Raw genomic sequence first — 13,203 nt, 5'->3', positions numbered from 1 at the left:
AAACATGCCAAATTGTTCCATTCTGAACCACAGGACAAAAAAAAAAAAAAAATCAATCAAAAATACCATCCTCGGCACCACTGAAAGGATACGAGAAAGGCCAGAGATTTGTTATGCCAAGCTGACCACCTCCTGGGTACCATGCTGGAGTCTAACAGGGAGCTTCAGGACACAGAGCAGCTGAAGAGCATCCTGAAAGGCATCTCATTCCGGCATCCTCCACCACATCTTTGACTGTTACAGATCTTGGTCATATTGCATGTGTCAGCATGCACTCATTCTTAAAAACTGTGCTCTCGGAAAGCTCCTTATTTCAATTCAAACACAGAAAGGAGAATGGCAGTCACTCTCAAATACAAGCCAGGAATACAGGATGATTTAACAAGCAAAAATAACCTATGTCAGTTAGGCACCAACTTGAAAGGCATGAGGCTAGTGATTTTAGGGAAAAAATCTCCTTTGTCTCTAGAAGGATTCTGGTTTTGGGGGGCAGAGCATTGCCTGTTTTTAGTAAACAGTCTGGGCCATTACCGGTATTAGATTTAAAGAGGCTGACACAAACCCAGTCCTTCCTCAGTGACATCCTTCCTCTGAACCTAACACGTAGTCTTGGAAGAGTTCTTTGCTTGCATACTTTGTTGTCTGGCAAGGCAGCATAATGATTCTGGGGAAATAACTTATTTTGCCAAGTTAAGCTACATCTGCATTGCAAAATTTCTAGGATAACTATAGCACTAATTAACCGTGTGTGATTAATGGGTTCTTTGAAAGTGAAAAAAATAATCATTTGAGCCAAGCAAAAATGTATTTTTATCTTGAATTGAATGTTTTTGTCTCATAAATACAATTATAAGAAAGTCCCACCTTTCTTCAGCGGCTTAGCATCTAAGCATCTTCTCCAGAATGTGTTGGATGCAGGTTCATGGCCCTTTTCTGCATTAAAATATTTCCCTCAAAACTTGCTTAGAAAGCAATCTTCTCAACCGGCATTTGAATATTCAGGTATGGATTCTTCTCAGCATATTCTTATCAAGTTGTGTCACTTTGGTTAGACTGGCATGAGAACGGACAAACTTTGGGTGCACAGAATCAGAGACAAAACTTGCATCAGATGTACTGGAACTAAACGTTTTTTCACATCTCAGATACCAGTGAAAGCAAAGAATTATCCATGCTACATTCCCATACAGACACTATGAAAAAAATGTAGCGAGCAGATTCCTCTCCTGGAACCCAGTCTCCAATGTAAAGCTTTTCCAGGTATCTAGGCCATCTACTTCCAATCATCACAGCATGTCTTTTATTCATCTGTGTAACTTAACCATTTCAAATATCTCTTCCCTGTTCTAGTCACATACTAAGTAATGCCCATGTCCACAATGAACAGCACCTGTGGCAGTTTTGATCATTATTTTAACTCAAAGGAACATTTTAGCCCACATGCTTAGCATAATTTAGAACAGGTACGCTAACTGCCCAAATGTAATCACCTCTACAAGGGTATGCCACATACTCCAATTTCAGACATTTTAATAAATCTACAGATTTTGCATCCTCACCAATTATTTCTCTCAAGTGAGAAATAATGCCATTAATGTATCAAAAATCTCTAGCTAATTTTCTTAAAAATACTTTCTTAATAAAGTAGCAGCTTCAGTTGATACCACAGAATATTTAATTACACGTGGGTATCTATTGCATGTACATTACTGAACGTATAGTAGGTATACAAACATAAAATAATAATGATAATCAAGGTACTAAATATCATATTTAATGTTCTCAATATAGCAATGATAGAATGATGATAGAGAAACATATGTAATGAAATGCACCTATTCATAGATGAAATAACATCCATGGCTAAAATGGAGCAAAGACAACAAAGAACAAACACCTGCCAACCTGATTCTGCACCAACAGCTCTGGAAGAGTGGACGGATTATTCTTCATTTGCAGACCTATTAGTTGTAGATACCAGTCCAATCCAAACAGGGAATGAACAACCTCCCAGTAAGATCAATTTTATGCATAGATCAAACTTTGTAGACCAGTTGGCTCTTCAGACTAACATTATTCAAAAACATAGTGTTTGCAGATACAAATCTCAGAATATTGGATTTCAATGTTTTATTTTTAGTGATTTAAAAAAAATTCAATTAAGTTTACATACCAGAAACCAAAACAAACAGTCCGTTTTGTTAACACTCTTACTATGTCTTCTTTTAAGGAGGACAAGAAAAGCATGAAAACAATTTCTATTGACCTTTTCTATTAAATGAGACATTGACAAACGTAAAGTATTTTCATCTTGAATTACTACCATTTGGTGTTCTAACTCTGAGAGTGGCACTAAGTAGCTAAATTAAAACGTTTCAGATATTTACATATGTGCACACTTCTGTAAATCCTACGTTTTGGTACATAAAAGGTATACGTTTTATTTTCAGTAAAATAACTTTCTCCTCAGATATAGAATTGACAAGCTGAAGGAATGAAAGTCCTCTCTTTCATTATGTGAATGATATATTACAAACACAAATACAGGCTTCTCCCCAATTTCGCACCAATATTCTGTTATCTGCACTTGCAGAGACCCTCAAACAAGAAGATAATTGAATTAGCAGATACAGTCAGCCCAAGGACAGACACTGGGGCCCTTGCTTGCTCACAACTCTATGGCAATGCAGAACATGAATATTACTGTGCTTAAACCTTAAACTTACTTTGTAATGATAGATACCACTTTGATTTTTCAGCTTTTGAAGTACGATCCCTACAGAAGAAAATGTTTCCAATAATTACTACATAGCTTCCAGGATTTTGTATTTCTTATAATAGCACCATTATATAAAAAAAATACACAAAAAAGTAGTCAACAAGCACAGTTAATGAAAGAGAGGACAGAAAAGACATTTAGACCAGATACGTAACAGAAACTTTTGCCTGAACAGCAACCAGCACAGATATAGGGTAAATAAAAGATGTGGCTTATTTCGACCAGCAAGGGCAAATGTTCTATCTAAATATGTCCACTTTAGAAGCATTTAACAGTTAGGAATCTATTTAGATTTTATTCAAGGAGATGTTGACTAACTGTCGACTGGGAGTCCAAAAATTACCCAAAGGGTTGCTCCTTTAGTTTTTTGACAGGCTGTTTGACAGATACTGAGGACAGGAAGAATCATTCCCGGCTCCTAAATCCAAGCCCTACATATACTGAGAGCCGGCACTCAAGAACTGCACTGTATCCTTTTGTACCCACATCCTCCAAGAACCCTATGAAATAAGGGCTTTGATTCCTGAAAGAGCCATTTAATGCTGACAAGTCAAACAAGCAGGAATCAGATGAAAACCCTAAGACCTTCACAAATTAATGCAATGACCTGGTGTTTTGTGGAAGGAGAAATTAAGTTTTCATGTCCAGCTCTAAAGCATCTCTGACTTCACTCCTTCCCAAAAAGACTTTGGGGAAAAAAAGAGGGTGAGGAACAATGTTTGGTGTATATTCAGAGATATATCAATCTAGAACTTTCATAAGGCTTGTCAACACAGCGAAAGTATCACTACCCCTACACCAAGACAGTCATTTTGTTATAGTTACACTAATAAAAATACTTAAATAGGTAGTTATTAAATGTGACCTTTTCTGGATTGGCATAAACTAAACAAGAAAAAAAATTAAACCGTTACCTGGGAAAGTGTCCTGATATATCTTATTATCCTATAATTGTACCAACAAAGCAAGAACAGTAAGTTTGCTAGTATAGATATTCCTTCAAAATCTGCTTTTTCCAGAACTCTGCTTTTTGAGTCCAAGAAAATCTACTGTTTCTCTCCAACCCTTCTCATTCCCTCTCTCCTCAAATTTTCAGTGATTACTAACTTTGTATGAGCAGATGTCAGACATCTAAAGTGATGGATTCATTTCTCACTCATCTTAGTTTCCTTAGCATCACAGAATGGCTGCAGTTGGCAGGGACCTCTGGAGATCATCTGGTATAATCCCCCTGCTCAAAGCAGACTCAGCTACAGCAGATTGCCCAGGACCATGTCCAGTTGGGCTTTGAGTATCTCCAAGGATGGAGACTCCACAGCCTCTCTGGGCAACCTATCCTAGTGTTTGATTGCCCTCACAGTAAAAAAGTGTTTTCTTATGTTCAAATGGAATTTCCTGTATTTGTGTCTGTTGCCTCTTACCCTGCCACTGGATAACACCGAGAAGAGTCTGGCTCTGTCTTCTTTACTTCCCCTCATCAAGTATTTATAAGCATGGATAAGATCCCCCAATCCTTCCCTTCTCCAGGCTGAACAGCCACAGCAATCTCAGCGTCCCCTTGTATAAGAGATACTCCAGTACTTTCATCATCTTAGTGGCCCTTTGCTGGACTCGCTCCAGTAGGTCCATGCCTGTCTTGTACTGGAGAGCCCAGCACTCAACCCAGCACTTCAGATGTGTCTCACCAGTGCTGAGTAGAGGGGAAGGATCACCTCCCTCAACCTGCTGGCAGTGCTCCTCCTAATGCAGCCCAGGATACTGTTAGCCTTTGATGCTGTAAAGGCACATTGCTGGCTCATGGTCGACTTCTCCACCAGGACTCCCAGGCCTTTTTTCTGCAAAGCTGCTTAAAGCCAACCAGTCAGCCACCAGCCTGTACTGGTGCATGAGGGTTATTCCTCCCCAGGTGCAGGACTTTGCATTTCACTTTACCGAACTTCACGAGGTTCCTGCTTGCCCATTTCTCCATCCTGTAAAGGTCCCTCTGAATGGCAGCACAGCCCTCTGGTGTATCAGCCACCCCTCCCCTCACTCGTACTTCTCTTATCACTTCAATAGTAAGGTTGACCACAGACATGACATCTCAATGTATCTGCTTATTAAACGCAAGAAGATTGTAACAGGATTTCGGATCCAATAGACAAGATGAAAGAGATTTCTTCCAGTGGCAGCTACATAAAAGGTACATTTGCAATTAAGGGTTTGCCATTCATGTATGATATTTACTTTCTGACACTGCTCATTCATTTTCAGTATTTTGTTTTCTCATGCAAGGCTGCTATGCCCTGAGGGGTTGCTGTAAATGAAGATGGGATTTTTACCTCAGTAGCTATTCAGACTAACTGCTTTTATTAAGAAATGCATATGATTTAGGGGAAAACAAAACAAAACAAAAAAAAACACAACATTTTTCCAGGTGCATTTTTTCACCTGATTTTTTCTGCTGTTCTTCGGAACAGCATCTGATTTTCCAATCAAATAAGTGAAGCCAAATGCTAGCGGGGACTCTCCACTAGCTTTGCTGAAAAAAAGATACTTTCAAAATACGAAATGGTTTTGTATTAAACCCTCCCCTAACTCTGATATATACTAATCATTTAAATGTGCATGCATTTAATTTTTTTCTGAAATTTATGGCTAATGATCTAAGCTTCTGTACACAGAAATTATGTGAAATTATGGGTTGCTCTGAAAGACCATTTTGTGTGCATATCTGGAGCAATTCCTGGTATAAATTAATGTATTTATGTCTCCCATATAACACTTCTGGCTTACTGAGTATTTCTAAGGCCTCTGCTAGAATATTCTATGCAGTTTGAGGCACTACAGTTCAAGAAAGATGTGAATAAAATGCAGAAAGTTCAGTGAAAAGAAGTAAGAACAGGCAGAGCTCTAGAATACATCTTCTATGGCGCTTTAAAAAAGGCAGGGTGGTTTAGCTCAAATTAAAAAAAAGAAGGCAAAAAGATGGTATGATAATAGTCTTCAAGTACAAAACCAGCTGCTATAAAGATGAAGAAAATTATCTGTTTCCTATGCTGTAGTGGGTAGGAGAACAAGACATGAGTTTCAATTTCGGCATGAAAGATTCAGGTTAGTCATTAGAAAGCACACACTAATGATTATTCCAGTAAGCGCTGGAATAGCCTGCCGGTGGCAATCCTATATATCCTCTTCTACTTTAGTCTTCTAGCACGTGGACTCTGTCAAGCAGCAGTCGCAAAGAGTTGCAGTCACATTTGTGATCACACTGTTTGGTATAATCATACTACACATACAGAGCAAAGCCACCCGCAGATACTCTAGGACAAATTCAAGCCTGTGTCAAAAGGGTCTGGAGTTATGTAGGAGGCCCTTTACGTAACTTTTTGGTTTGGGGGGATTTTTTTGTATTTTAGCTAAAGGATAGGCTTCAAATATTTGAGAGTACTATAAAAATTATTTTCATAAAAATGGTTCATTCAATTTTAAAGGCATTATAGTATTGTGATATTTGTCCATTATTTCCTCTGGGAAACGTGCTACTTCAAATGTTTCAGCCCAACAAATTCAAATCTTTTCAGTAAATACCCCATGCAGGTTGTCCATATTGTCTTAATTTTGTACACATTTAAGAACATTTCTCCATTTCATTGTACCTTTTTAAGTCTTTCTTGAAAACATCAGTAGATCATACTTCAAAAAAATTAATTCAGAGGAGCTGGAATTTTATTTCTCACTATTTTAAGAAATTGCAGCCTGGATTTTGGTTACAAGTCCAATCATATTCAAATTTAGAGTCTACATCAGCTGTGGTTAAGGTTCTAAATATACTGAATAAAACTGTTTTGAATATGGGCAGGAATGACTGTGAATAATCTCAGATTTATCTAGTACACCACAAGTCAGTGACCTCTTTTATTTATGTGAGCATGTACAAATATATTTGTTTATGGAAAAGAGTTCTTAAAAAAGAGAACCTCAGAACAGTACAGTGTATGGTACATAGGGAAATTGCTCCTTTAATCTGTATAATCCACATGGTATTTCATTTTTATATTTTATTTTAAAATTTTCTTTCTCCTCTGTCACCTGCAAAGAGTTTTCAATTAAAATGCTGAGTTACTGGGAAAAAAAAAGAGTTAAGAAAAAAATATATATTGAAGAAACTTGGGGAAATGAGCTTCATCCATTTTTTTCAAAAGCCCCATAATTTCAGAGACTGTTCTAGTTTTAAATACCGTGGAATAGTTAACATAACGAATATTTCCCCAACTCCAAGTATAACAAAAAATAATTGACTAATAATTGTACAGTGGGATTATATGAGAAATTAAAATAGATTTTTAAATTACCTTTAAAAGAACAGTGTTGTTTTTTCATAAAAGAACGTGGATGCATCCTTTTTGTAGCAATAAAGCAGCTGGTTTTGAAATTCCATTAATTAAACAGACATCATTAGTTTGTTTTTTTTTCTTAAACAAGAATGTAAGAAAGAACATGTATTTGCCATTCATCAAGCTTTGTTTTATTATCCTATCACTAAATTTTGTATTTGGCCCATTGAAAACTGCATATGCAGCAGTAGTATAGCAGTTTTACTAAAAAGCATTTGAAGCTTTCAAAGATCTCTCTCAGGAGGACATATCACTCATTGCTCGCAAACAAGATTTCCATTTCATGTTTCTCTGCAGGAATATGATCCTAAGACCTTTGGCCACAATTCAGCAAAACCCGTAAAGAACATGCTTTATCCCCCCATCCTTGGCAGAGGCCATGAGGTTACTGGATGACACTGAATAAATCTGCTTCCATCTTTCAGACTGACTGATAGGGTAACGCTGGAGGATCTCTTCCTTAAATACAAGCATAATAAAAATGAGCAGTAGGACTACTCCTGGTGTCAAAAATAACAATTTAATAACAAATAACAAAAATAACTTTGTTGAACTAGATCCAACAAGCTGGAGGAACAATTAGCATGAAATTTATTTTAAAGTTCTTTTAAGGAAATATTTATGATTTTATTGCCTTCTAGCTTCTGAACTTGTAACTACAAGTACACTGGGAGTGACACATTCCCTGTTTTTTCTGCAACCAAAGGAGTTAGAAGTTCTCATTCACAAGTGTCAGCTGATCCTACTGGGTAATCATTTGAAACCTTAAGTTCACAACTTAAGAAAAATACTTGATGTCACAAGAGTTATCATAAAAATTGCAAGATTGGGAATAGTTATTTACTGAGGGTCATATTAGCATTCACTCCTAATCAAATGATATCCGTTATACAAAAGGTAGTACAAATCCACTTAAACAGCGTTTCTTAATCAATAGATTGAGAAGGCCCCAAGGAAGTTGCAAAAGGCAATCAGCATGCTGGCAGGGAACTGGCAATGTAATTACAACCTAGGAAACGAAAATTTCACTGTATCCTTCGAAATCAAGCAAACTTTTAATCTGTATAATGCTCCTGCTACAAATAAAGATACAGGATCACCAATCTTGAATGTTTTAATGTTTGTTTTCTAGTAAATCCACAAGGCTCATGAAATGGAAAAATGAGGGGAAAAACTAAAGAACGAAAAAATTAAATTTCAAGTAAAGGTGTGCTAGATTCTTTGGCTTAAGAGTCAGAGATTCGAGAATATAAAAGACACCCTGCCCTCCCCCCCCCAAATACACACACACACCTTCCCCCTCACTAGGCTTATGGAGTTAGTGGCGTTCACAAACACTAAGTGAAAGATTTACTTCCTTTTTAAAAATCATTATAATGTCAATATTGAGCTTATTTCTTTTATGGAATTACATACACAGATTGACAGGTTTAAGGCATCATTTAAAGATGCTCAAGTACAACCACAAAGACGAATACAGAACTTTCTGCAACATTTATGAATCCACGATCTGTCTCCTACGGTACTTGAGAAATTCGAGCGCACTGAACTATACCACTCAGAAGGCTTTTTAATTGTGCCGCTGTTTTCAATGATACGATGTTTTGTGTATGTGTGTGTGTATACATATATATACATATGTATATATCTACACAAACACACACACACATCTCTATCTGAAAAAATAAAAAAACTTTTTTATGCTGGTGATCTGAACTTTCAGTAACTCAGGTTCTCTGCATTCAAATACAATTTTCTCTTTTTAGGCCTGATTATTGTATGCCTCATTAATGGAAACAAAACCCAGCATGACATGAAAAATCACTTTAGTCTGATAAAACGAAGTAAAGCTGTGTTCAGCAGCAGAAGTAGCTTAGCTTGCTTCTAAGTGAGAGCTGAACAGTAATTACTTTTATTTATTACAAAATCTATTTTATGATTTTAATATGTTTTCAGAAATTACACCTCTGAACAAGAGAGATGATTTCCTACCGAGAAGGCTTTTTCTATTTAGAATTTTCCTTCACACTTATATTGCAGAGATTTCAGGGCAACTAAAGTTTCAATTTGCTTCATGTTCAAGACTTCATGTCTAATCAGGATAATCTGCTAACTGGAAATTACTAGAGAGAGAACCAGCAAATGAAACAAACAACAAAAGATATTTCAGGTAGTTGCTTACATGTTTTCAGTTATATTTCTTGAGTTAATTTTTAACTAGCAAGATTTTTTTATTAGGTCTTTTTCTGAAAAGCCACTGAAAAATTCAGCAACAAAAATACTGATGCTATGAATTAAGTTTCAGAAAATCATTGAACTAAATCAATAGATACCAGCTGCTCAGAAAGTAACTGTGGATGCTTTAATCACAAAATATTTTCTATCAAAAACTTGGGGTTTGATAAAGCCACATAGTGCTGCTTGGATTCCAGAAGGTTTGTCCCATGCCTTCAGGATTCAAAGCGCCTTTTAATGAGGTTGGTCATCTTTTGTTTGCTCCAGTTGCTGTTAGGATGATTTCATCTTTCTCTCAGTCTCTCACCCACAAATGTGTCCTCTCTCTCTTTTCTCTAAGATGCCTTAGCTTTCCTGCCATTACATTGAAGAGTCACCTTAGTTAAAACTAACTCAGAGCTCTTGTTAGCCATCACTTCAGAAGCAAGACCTGGCAGACAGGCTGCTCCAGGTCCCAGCCGGGCGCCCGCTGCGAAGCCAACGACGTGACGCCCAGGGGACCTCAGCTAGAGCCAACCTACACGGCGCTAGGACTGACTGCTCGGAGCCATACAGGGGAACTGGGAAACCTTTTCGGGCCTCAGAGTTATACTACGAGCCTTGATAGTCAGCTTCTGAAGAAGCTTGGAAGTCAGCCACTAAAGGAGATGCCAGTTCTTGGCAGCTTCCCTGAAAATATTAAGCAGTAGCAAATTTCATTTTCAATAGCCAGAAAGCAAGGTTTTTACTGCAAAATACCCTGGTTTTGTTCATCTAGAAATGAGATTTTTATATGAGTTACTTGCTGGTGAGTGAAGAACCAGATTCATTCTGTCAACCCCTCATTTTATGTAAATCTGAAATTTTGCTAAATTTTACAGTTCTACTTTTCTTTAATAAAAACTTATAAAAAGACCCCCCACACACACACTTTGATGGCAGCCAGCAGATTTTAGAACTTGGTTCCCCATTTGTTACCAGGGAAACTGCATTGACTTAGAGAGATTCACATGCAAATCATTTCCTAATCTGCTCTGTCATAAGAACACAATCCAGCACTCAACCAGTAATATGCATTAAAATGCAAAGCCCAGGAATTATCAGCGAGTTCAGTCTTAATTTTGGCTCTGTTTGACTCTTACATTCACAGCAGTACCCTTCTATGAAACTGCTGCTAAACCTCTCTGAGTTGACAAATAAGGGATGCAGACACAATGAAGCTAGCAAGCACCGAATCCTCTCTCCTGCGCACAGAAAAGAGCATCCTGCTTCCAGAATCAACCTGGAGCAGGTCCATCCAGCTCTAGTGTCCCTGCACCACATAACGACAGTCTATCTGGTCTGCAGGTGACCATAAGCTAGCCAAGTGAGATTTGAATCTGTCTCTACAAAGATCACTTTTATCAGACTTGACATTTGAATTAGCCTAAATAAAAATATTTATTGGCAATCTGCAGAACAGTGAGAGAAGCAGAAATTATAGAGTCCTACAAGCCCAATACTAGAAGCACTCTTAGTCTACTTGAATGAAGGAGGGCTATCCTTCAGTCAGACTTGTAACTGCATGTTCGGTCATTCCCATATGCCTTAAATTAGCTAATTCATGTACTAGCCTTGAGGGAGTCACAGGGATCCAGTTTTCAGCTGCTGGCAGAAGCCAGCATCACCTGAAAGCTTGTAGCAGCTTTGTGGGACTCCAAGCTGCAGTAGCCTTCACCGTGATGCACACCCAAGTTAGCTAGATTAAGAGCTTCACACACTGCCAAATGCAGTGCAACTATACTCTCAGGGAATGTTATGTTTACGTTACAGACGGACGAAGGAAGATTACTTCATGTCAACAGCATTATAGAAGTCTGTCTGCTCCTAACTCCTTCCACTCCCTTACAAGAGGATGTGTTATCAGTCTAAACTTCTAGTTAAGTGATGCTACATCTTGGCTTTGATATAAAGTTGTCAGAAATTCACAATGTGCATTTAGCACTTGATTACATCACCCGTTGGTCATTAAGGAAACCACAGTTGCATCTTCCTGTTACAGCTTATCTGATTAAGTTATATGATACATCCTCTAGCATTATTCATGTCCATATACACTAGAAGCTAATTTCCTTTTCTGCATGTCATCCGGTTTTTATTAATGTCTCCTCTGAAATGAACTTTTGGAGTGCTTTTTTTTTTTTTTCTTTTTCATACCTTCTCACAGCTCAGTCTACTTATCACAGACATCTTTTTTATTAATTCATCCGAATTATACACCAGTATTTATTATAAGTAGGCTTGGTCTGTGTTTAACCACTTCTTTCCCTTTTTTGGGGCTGGGGAGTTGATTCACCAGTACTTTGTCTGAGCAAATTCAGTTTTGAATTATAGATGATTGATGTAACTTTCTCGACATACTGATCTGCATAAATATAACTGCTGATATTAAAACAGGGAAGGTTAGCCAAAGGTTTAGAGCAGTGACTGAGAGCATGAATTCTGTCACTGTAACATGCACAGCCTGTAGAAAGTTTTTATAAAGAGTGCAGTGTTTTCACTCTATGTCTTTAATGGCTTAAAAAACAAAACAAAACAAATCCTAAAACATACACATAGAATGGAAATGGCTATTTCCAATTAAATTAATCAAGCTATCGCATATTTAAAAGCATCCGAAAATGCTCAGAACTTGAAACTGCAGCTTTTGTTGCCAGAACTACAGCATAGTACATTAAATAGATGACTCACAGCAAAATATTTACTTTCCTTACATTTAAATCAGGTTCCTTCCACAGATGTGCCAGAACCAGGATCCCTCCCCCTTGAAAACTTTTGATACAGTGACATGCTCATGGCAAAACCTAAACCCAACAGTTGAATCATCTCTGATTATCACGTGAATAGAGAATTTTGCCTGAGAGAGACTTTCCCTCTGGTGACAGGACCTCTATCTTGACTCTGCTTTCAATCAATACTAAAAGATACAAAACTGATGAGAGGTTTACACAAACACAGCGAGACTGATAGGTGTCATTTTTCACATTTGGCCTTGTCAAGCATATATACTAGAGCCAGCACCTGCAAACTTCCAAATGTACATGCACGCATGCATATACAGAAAATTTAGCTTTTACATTTTTTTGAACTCTGAGTTTTGGGTTGCAGCAGACTATTAACTTGGTAATTTGATCCCTAGCTTCTTTCTTTCCATAGAAATGGCAGAAACAAGCAGTCAGAAAAGGGAGAAAATATAGTAAAATATTCAAGAACTTGACAGATAGTTGACATGCTATATGCATTATGGGTGAATAGGAGGCCAAAGCAAACTCAGAAGGTTCTTGAAAAAACCTTGATAAAAAATAAAATGCTTCGAAGTGTTTTGTTTCAAGTCTTTCAAAATTATTTAAACATCTTCCTGAATGTCATCATGGCTTAGTTTAGCCTTTCTTCCATAAATACATGCAGGTCTTTCTAGCACAGATTTTCATAATGCGTTTGCTATCCTGTTATTTTGGCTAATTCCAAATATATCAAATACACCTACAAATTCTGTTCCTAATTGCCACTAAAATTATGTACAAAATATGTTAAAATAATTGCCAGTAAAAAAGATACTATATCCATATGATAGATTGCATATTTTTTAACTATTTCCCCAACTCTTGCTACACTACATTATATAGCACTCTACAGGGTTAAAAAATATAATTTACATAACATGACAACAACAAACAATTACTTTAACAGAACTATGAGGGAATAATGGTATTCAGTGAAGACGACTGTCTGAATTTACTCCATCTCATTAGTGTAGAATTAAGTAGGCTTTATTTATTCATATGACATTAATGA

The sequence above is a fragment of the Apteryx mantelli genome, chromosome 6, assembly GCF_036417845.1.
Source record: "Apteryx mantelli isolate bAptMan1 chromosome 6, bAptMan1.hap1, whole genome shotgun sequence".
NCBI classification, from domain to species: domain Eukaryota; kingdom Metazoa; phylum Chordata; class Aves; order Apterygiformes; family Apterygidae; genus Apteryx; species Apteryx mantelli.
This window is presented reverse-complemented; position numbering follows the sequence as displayed.